At 37.5% G+C, this 8,473-nt stretch overlaps 1 protein-coding gene across 1 annotated transcript in view; it reads left to right on the plus strand.

Moving 5' to 3' along the window:
• Window positions 1-3,221: 3,221 nt before the first annotated feature.
• The window catches only part of LOC107710663 (semaphorin-3C-like), a 45,473-nt gene continuing 40,221 nt past the window's right edge, over window positions 3,222-8,473 (plus strand). Inside the window, exon 1 of the mRNA XM_016515493.1 lies at window positions 3,222-3,357. The gene's annotated coding sequence lies outside the window, so the exon portion shown is untranslated. The remainder of the gene's footprint in view (window positions 3,358-8,473) is intronic.

The following is an 8,473-nucleotide window of genomic DNA, read 5'->3' on the forward strand; positions in this document are numbered from 1 at the left end:
GTAAAAGTAAAAGTACACCATTTTTAAACTACTCAAAAAAGTACAATTACTGATAAAAACTACTTAATGACTGTAACGTGAGTATTTGTAATTCGTTACTTCACACCCCTGATGCTAATTAACGTAAAAAATATGTATACACAATTTTTGCTTTTTTTTTTTTACAAACTGAGGGAAAAGTCGAAAATTATTTTCTGTGGAAGTCAACAGAGCTTAAACTGGCTTAAATATATTTGCAAAATTGTCAAAGCAGTGCCAGTCACTTCAGGGTACAGGCTTGAGTCTATTCTTTCATATCCTGATCTCAATAGAAATGCCCTACTTTTCTCCACTTCTTCTGTTGATACAAGGACTTACAAATAAAGTTTTGCATTAGTGAAGGCGGTGGTCTGTGCAGAATGTCTATGTGTCTTTACATTAGCATGTGTGTCTGTTTGTGATGGCCATTACTAATGCAGAGTTTAAGCCACCTCTGACCCCAGATTATGTATGAGTCACTTAACATCAGTGTGACAAATGCTAAACATCTGTAAAGAGGTAAGGAAGCACACACGCATTAGTACAAGTGAAATGCAGCACTTCTCTGCTGTGACTCAGATATTATCTCCATTCACTATGTATTATTTTCCTTTCATTAAAATAATCACCTTAATATTCCAGAAACATTTCCTTCAGGCAAAGCGGTGTTTTGGCAGCCAACCCAACCATTTTAGGCAAAAGTTTCTAACATCACAGATATCCATGAATGATGCTTCCCAAAGCAGACTGAGTTATCGCAAGTCTTTATGATCAAACATTTCAGCAAGCATTTGTGGATTAAGGCCTGAAAAATGATCTAAACCTCTTTTTAATGTACTCTTTGTGATGTTTCTTTACTCAAGTAAGTAATGCGGCATGTGTGTGTGGTTTTACATCCCAACGAACAACCCTTCACTCTGACCATTTCACTGCTGTAAATCACTTCAAGAGAGAAGAGCTAATTATTTCCCGCTGTCCCAACAACACACATACTAATACACACCCATGCACTTACACACAATCGGTTTCGGCTAGTCTTATTGTCGAGGCACTGCAAGCCAGGCAGACTGACCTGAGACTGTAATCACAACACAGGAACACAGTAATCTCTAATTACAACTCACAACCATAGGAAACCCTTTCACACATCAGTGACCACACAACAGCAGAAGAGTGCAGATATTTTACAATAGAGGTTTGCTTACTGCAATTTATCCTTTTCCCTACAAAATAAATTAAATACATTAGGCTATTGTATATATGAATTATGAAAAGAAAACAATAATGTTTCGACAGTAAATACACTAAAATGTCAATTAAAAAATTTGTATATTATTAGTACATTGCTTAAAATATGAATATTTAATACTTACTTTCAGAAAAAGCGGAAAGTAATACAAAGCTTTTCTTTGCATATTATACATGTACAATAGCCTAATTTATTTATGTATTTACATTATTTTATTTTTTATTTAAAAGACAAATAATTCAATTTTTTAAAATTCATCTAAAGACGTTCTTTGTGGGTCCCCAAGGGACAATTGAGGATTTTTATGGTTAAAGGATTACAAGATATCTTTATAGGTCATGTCACAACATCGGTGAGCAAATTGTCTTCTCTAATCAATTGGCCATTTGCACCCAGTGTGTGCTTTATTTTCAGACAAACGTAGCATCCTTTTGTTTGTTTTGACCAGTACATACACCATATGCCATTTATATCTGCTAAAGTTTGAGAGAAAAATTGATTGTACATAAGTACTTGAAACTTAAGTCACACAAAAATGCATAAAAGTCACTGCATTAGACACACAATTTGAAACCAAGTGGCAAAACAAGTCACAATTTTAAGTGGCTTATTTGTCCAAATTCTGTTTGGGGCCACTGTAGCCGTCATGCATTTAATTTAGAGTACTGTATATGGGCTCTTTGTAATTCCATTGAACATTTGGCTATCATTCACATGATACAGATCCAGCTTTCACCATCTGTAATTAATAACTTGACAGTGGAATTGCGGTGGTGAGGGCAATTCTGACTTTCCTTGCTGAAGTCTGCACAATGTGGTTTAAAAATTGGCTCCAGAGTGTCCAGCTCCCTGCGCTCCCTTTGCAACTGGAATCTTGGACAGAAATAACATTTAATCTGGGATGTGGATGTGGATGGAGACATTTTACTGTTGATTTATGGCGCTTTATATTAATAGCAGGATGATAGTTTAATCCGGTGCTTCTGAACTATAGGGGGCTGTGCCTCAAAAATGGCCCGCAGGGCTGTTCTAATAGTCGCACATATAGCAGGGATGTTAAAATATAAAAAGCTACTAACCATATAATTGTGTATCAAGATAGGATAACAAAATAATAGGCTTCCTGATCCTGATCACCCTGTTGGGGTTCATTTTATGATAACTTGTAAATTATTTTGAACTTGTCCATTTTAAACAGGAAAAAAACTTTCCCACACGAGGAAGATTGAAGACTGACTGAACGCATGGTTCAGGAAACCTCTTTAAAGAAAAAAAAAATTGCAATTCAATTTGACGGCACAGAAATAGCATCAAAAAATAATTTTGATGTCTTTTTGAATTAAACTAATCTAATCTATCTGTATATTGTTGGTTAACAGTTAACATAAAAGACATAGGAAGTAGAAAAAATAATAATTATATATATATTAACATTGTTTAACATTCTTTTGAACTTCATTTATCAAATAATCCCTGGGGGGGAAATACATTGGTTCCACAAAAATAGGCATAACTGTTTTCAGCTTTGATAATAATAAGACATTTTTTGAGCATATCTGAAAGATTTCTGAAGGATCATGTGACATTGAACACTGGAGTAAACTATCCATTATATTTCTTTTTTTTTTTTCATTTCCCCTGCTGAGCTGTGTTGCAATTTTAGGTAAATGACGTACTATAAATTCTGCATGCATTGATGGATCTAAAGGGGCTTCAATAAGGAGAATGTGACTCTGGAGCTCTGGCACTGTTTCCATAGACTGCTGCTGCTCACTGTGCAGGCAGAGTCAGACTAAGAGGTCTGGAATATCTGTTCAGTGACTTAAAGAGAGAGAGAGAGAAAGAGAGAGCGAGAGAGAGAAAGAGGAGAGGAGGGGGGCTCAAGAGGAGAGGAGTGTAATAGGAAACCAGTCTACCCTTCTCTCTCTCAATCTTCTCAACCTCTCTCCTTCCCTGTCCCGCAGTCAGCCGGTTGGAATAACACCTCGCTTCACTCTCGCTGGGGAAGTCCACGCAACACTACGTCTGAGACTACAGCACTCACCCACTCCCTGCTCAGTGAGGACAGCACGGCTGGGAAGCCTCAGAAGGTGAGTCCCGTTAGGGGCAGATGGGCTCCTGTGTGGACCGAACGGGACAGATTTAAGGGAGGGGGGACTCCAGGCTCAGGCTAACAGGTGCAGACGCCCACCAGAGACAGGAAATCATAAGACCTCATGCTTCAGCCACTGAGAGAAGAGTCTATAGATGCTTATTTCAGAAACGGACAGTCATATATATAGTTTTTTCTGATCTATGTTAATATGACTCCTACTCGTTCGTACTATTTATACGCACTTTCATGAGATCGGGTTGGTCTAGCTGGTGAATGACAGGGTGTGGTATGGTGATGGGCATTAAAATAAAAAAAATAGCTGAACAAAGGTCAATGTGAGTTGCAAGTAAGCAAGTGGACAAATTTCACTGGACGGATGATAAAATTGACAAACAAAATCTCACTAACTTATATTAAAGAAGAGACCTGAAACATATACAAAGACCTGAATATCACAGAGACTAGCAAACACACTAGCAACCACATAGCAATGCTCTGGCAACCACCAAGAACACCTTCATGGCAGTTTTGCACAGTAGCACTAGAAATCTAGCAACATTCATACTGTATAATGGAGTTTCCATAGCATTGTTTTAGAACATTACAAAAGACACTTAATTTCGTTCCATCTGTTTAACCTGGTTCAGATGAGCCTGTTCTTAGTTGAAGTTGGCTGTTATATTTCTAGTGAGCAATAACTGGTTTTGACTGACACTTTCATAAGGAGAAAGATGGAAAACTCATTACGCAGATAGCCATGACAAACACAAGATGATAAGCTTGAAGATCAACCGCTCGTAATACGTTTCCAGGCTGCTGTGCTCCAAGCTGAAGTGGTATGAATGCGCATTAAGACAGCTTTGATAAACGTTTGAGTTTCTCAGATGACACTGTGATCCAGTTTGGATCGTGTTGTGGTTAAAAGCCAGTCAGAAATCCCCTCATGACCGAATTCATTAAGAATCTGGAAATGTCAGTGAAATAGTTTTAAAACAATTCAGCCAGATATCATAGACTTTACATTTCCTCCAGAAATGCTAACCTAAAGTTTAATAGGACTAGGCATGATACAATAAAGGAAAACAATTCTGTAAATCTGATTTATTTATATATTTTAGCTAGTTAGTTAGTTAGTACTAACCAGCCGCAATGTAACAAACTTTTCAACAAAAATCTTACCTATAACTGAAATGATTAACAATAAATAATAGTCCATTACAACATATTATTTATTTTCTATCATTTTTAAATATGGCATTTTAGTATAGAAAATTATTAATATTTATATGATTAATATTTTATTATCAATATTAATTATATTATTATTATTATTAATATGCAATTAAGTTCATTTCTCAGTGAACTAATTCTCAATTAAGCATAAAGGTAATACTAAAATGCTCCAAGGCCAATCGGTAGTTAACCGTTTCAAGTCGTAAGATTTTGGCAAGTAGTTATTCTAATTTGTGTTGGTAAGAAAAAAAACAGAGAGACATAAAGAGACATACTGTCGCAGTCTGCAGCGGGTGTGCCCAGGAGGGCCACCAGATGACTGTGTTCTGTGAGCACATGGCTTGTGTTGTGTTTGTCTGTCGCCATGTGCTCTCTCCTGTCTATTGTCTTGCCCCTCCCATCTTGTTACCTCGTTATAGTTTTAGTTGATCCACCTGTGTGCCCTGCCGGCCGCACCCTGGCCTCCTGCCCTGCCGGTCCCGCCCTGGAACCCTGGGTTACCTCTATCCCCAGGGCCTCTTCCACTACACGGGCCTGGCCCACCATCCCTCCCCCTGATCCACCTCCGTTCCGCCTCCCTCCGGGGTTGCTCCTGGTGGAGCGTCTGGAATCCGCTCCTTAAGGGTGGGGTTCTGTCGCAGTCTGCAGCGGGTGTGCCCAGGAGGGCCACCAGATGACTGTTCTGTGAGCACATGGCTTGTGTTGTGTTTGTCTGTCGCCATGTGCTCTCTCCTGTCTATTGTCTTGCCCCGCCCATCTTGTTACCTCGTTATAGTTTAAGTTGATCCACCTGTGTCTCCCTCGTTAGCCTCCTCGTTTGGTTCCCATTTATTCTCCTTGTGTCTGTCATCCTGTGCTGATCCGTCATTTCTCATTGTGTGTGTTTCGTGTCTGCATGTGTGCAGCTTTAGGCCTGCCTGTCTGTTTTTCCCCTTCGGGGTGGTTTGTTTTTTTTTCATTTTTGTTATCAAAATAAATAACCATTTCTCCTGCAATTGAGTCCTCGCTTCATCTCCCCGCACGCACCGTGACACATACAAGTAGCACCGGAGAATTTACTGTTTAGCTGTCATTATAGTATTTGATCATTGAATGCTGCAACTGACCAATCAGAATCAGCGGCATTTCAGAGAGCCGTATAAAACGTTGTTAGGTTTATATTAAGGTCCTGATGGAGCTTGGTCATTAGACACATAATTAATGAGGGATTATGTCTCATTTAAGTGTTCATCAGCTCATGCTCAGTGTCGGCCCATGATGGATCTATGATGGCCCATGATGACTTTAGCAGCTGTATATATATCTGCCAGGCCCTGGCCAGCAGTAGAAAGCCATTACTGTCTAGAGAGCGGTAGCCTCCACCCAGCTTCTGGAGCTTCTCTCAAATACCAAAGTCATTTCAGCTCACTGCAGTTTATCATATGCTCAAACACATGCACATGTATACACATACGCACCCTTGTAAATATGCACCACCAACTCATATAAAACAACATTGAGACTTATTTCTTCTCCACCCTCACAAGCACACAGGCAAACACACTCTCACTTATAAATAGGGATATGCCGGTATCAAATTTTCATGTTGCGATTAATTGCTAATGCTTTTATCACGGTATACGGTATTATCACGATACTGGAATTTAGTTTTTAAAAAAGTGCTGACATAAAGTATAACAGGTTTAATAACTTTTTCTTATAACAAAAATAACTGAACATTTAAATGCAATAAAGCAATACAGAAAAATGTACAAAGTTAAAAGTTTTACACAGATTAAAGTGCAAAAGAACTATAAAGACCAATAGGTATCACTTTATAAACATATTCTACACAAGCATATAATTTCATGCAGTCCTGTTGTACATACGTCCTTGCAGTAATGTGGCGGTACATTAGTACTGAAGGGGTCAATGGAGATGGAGTGAACAAGACCTGTGATATGCACCATCCAACATCTTTAACTTTTACTAATTTAGTCATCAAAATTCTCTTCATATTGTTGATTGTCTAATTATAAACATATTCTACACAAGCATATAATTTCATGCAGTCCTGTTGTACATATGTCCTTGCAGTAATGTGGCGGTACATTAGTACTGAAGGGGTCAATGGAGATGGAGTGAACAAGACCTGTGATATGCACCATCCAACATCTTTAACTTTTACTAATTTAGTCATCAAAATTCTCTTCATATTGTTGATCTAAAAGAAAAAATCTAACCGTAACTCTTGAATATTAACCTGAAATGGCATCCTAAAAATGTGGTACTCATGGCGTGAGATGCAGAAAAACCAATGAAATGGGTCAAAGATCTTCCATATAGAGGATGATTACATTCTAAACAACTTAAAAAGTGCATTCTGGGCGAACAGCACCCTAAGTGGTGTTTTCTTGTATTCCTGCATTGCTGCTCACTGTGAACGCACCCTGTGCAGTGTGCTCATACCTCAGTCAGACATGCACTGTAGATGTCTTGTACAAAGTTGCTATCAATCTTTCACACGATTCATGTATAAGACATGAGCATTGAGACTGTGCTATTCTTACTCTGTTCTTTGTCCTTCTGCACTCTCTCTGCTACAAAACAAACATATTATTAATATATATATATGAACCGCATGTATTCTTATTTTCCAAGAGTGCACTGGTCCGAAAAGGCTGTCTGTTCTCCCTGGAGCACAAAGCAAGAGTTCTTCCAGAGGAAATCAAACTTCTCCCCATGTATTATTTCCATTTCCACATGTTTCCATTCCTTATTTTGTTAGAAATAAAAGCATCCATTTCTTTGAGCTACTCCTACACAGACATTGCTTTTATACTGTACAAGTCTTCCTCATGTAAAGGTAAAATATTGACTCCGGCTGGACAGGAGCCATTGTTTATACAGCATTTGCTGATATCAACGTCATGACACTTTCTCAGCACTAATTAATTAAAAGACATGCAGGAGGCCTTTAAGGAAAAAGCTTTCATGGATAGCAAAGCATGACTGTTATAAGTGTTAAAATATGTATTTTAACTGGCTGCTTTTGATACACTGTTGATTTAGCACTATATCAAAGCCGGTTCTTCTCACAGAAAGTGGCTAATGTTTCAAATGTCATGATGTCATTTCGAATTGTTCCTTAGTTTGTAAAAATGCATGTGCTGTAAGGCATTTAGAATGGAAGTCTATGGGGCAAGACACTGAAGTTAAATGAAGCTGTTATGTTCATTTTATTCGCACAGAAATATGCATTACTTGAGGCTGTACAAATTGTACATATTTTTACAGCTACTTTACAAGTCAAATTAACTTACCACAATAATTCTTATGATTTGCCAGGTGCGTCACATCTCTTTACATGATTACAAGTTAAAATTGAGAAAAAAAGTGGCATAACTCTGCACATGTAGGCTTAGTAGTCTTATATTAACGTGTTAAGTCGTGCAACTGTACATTTGAAACAATGTGAATTTTACTGTTTACCTAGGTGTAATGCCTTGCCCCTTAGTCTTAAGTTGTATGAGAATTATTGTAAAATCTGTATATTACTGATTTTTAATTTTTAATTTTTTACATGTGGTAATCCACAGCGTTACAGACACAATGCAATTTTTTTCCAAGTAGAAATATCTAAACATTTTTGAAACAAGATTTCATACTTTTCATGAACTGTATCTTGAATATAATTGTATTTTGTCTTACTTCACTCACAGAATTTTCCCCTCGTCTTATACTAAAAATACATTCTTTGAAAATAATCTTAATATCTTTTGTAATGTTGCTTCAAAAATTTTAGGTAATATACAGTATATATATATATATATATATATATATGTATATATATATATATGTGACCCTGGACCACAAAACCAGTCTTAAGTGTCAATTTT

This window comes from Sinocyclocheilus rhinocerous, unplaced genomic scaffold, assembly GCF_001515625.1.
Source record: "Sinocyclocheilus rhinocerous isolate Xijiao unplaced genomic scaffold, SAMN03320098_v1.1 scaffold357, whole genome shotgun sequence".
Lineage (NCBI taxonomy): Eukaryota > Metazoa > Chordata > Actinopteri > Cypriniformes > Cyprinidae > Sinocyclocheilus > Sinocyclocheilus rhinocerous.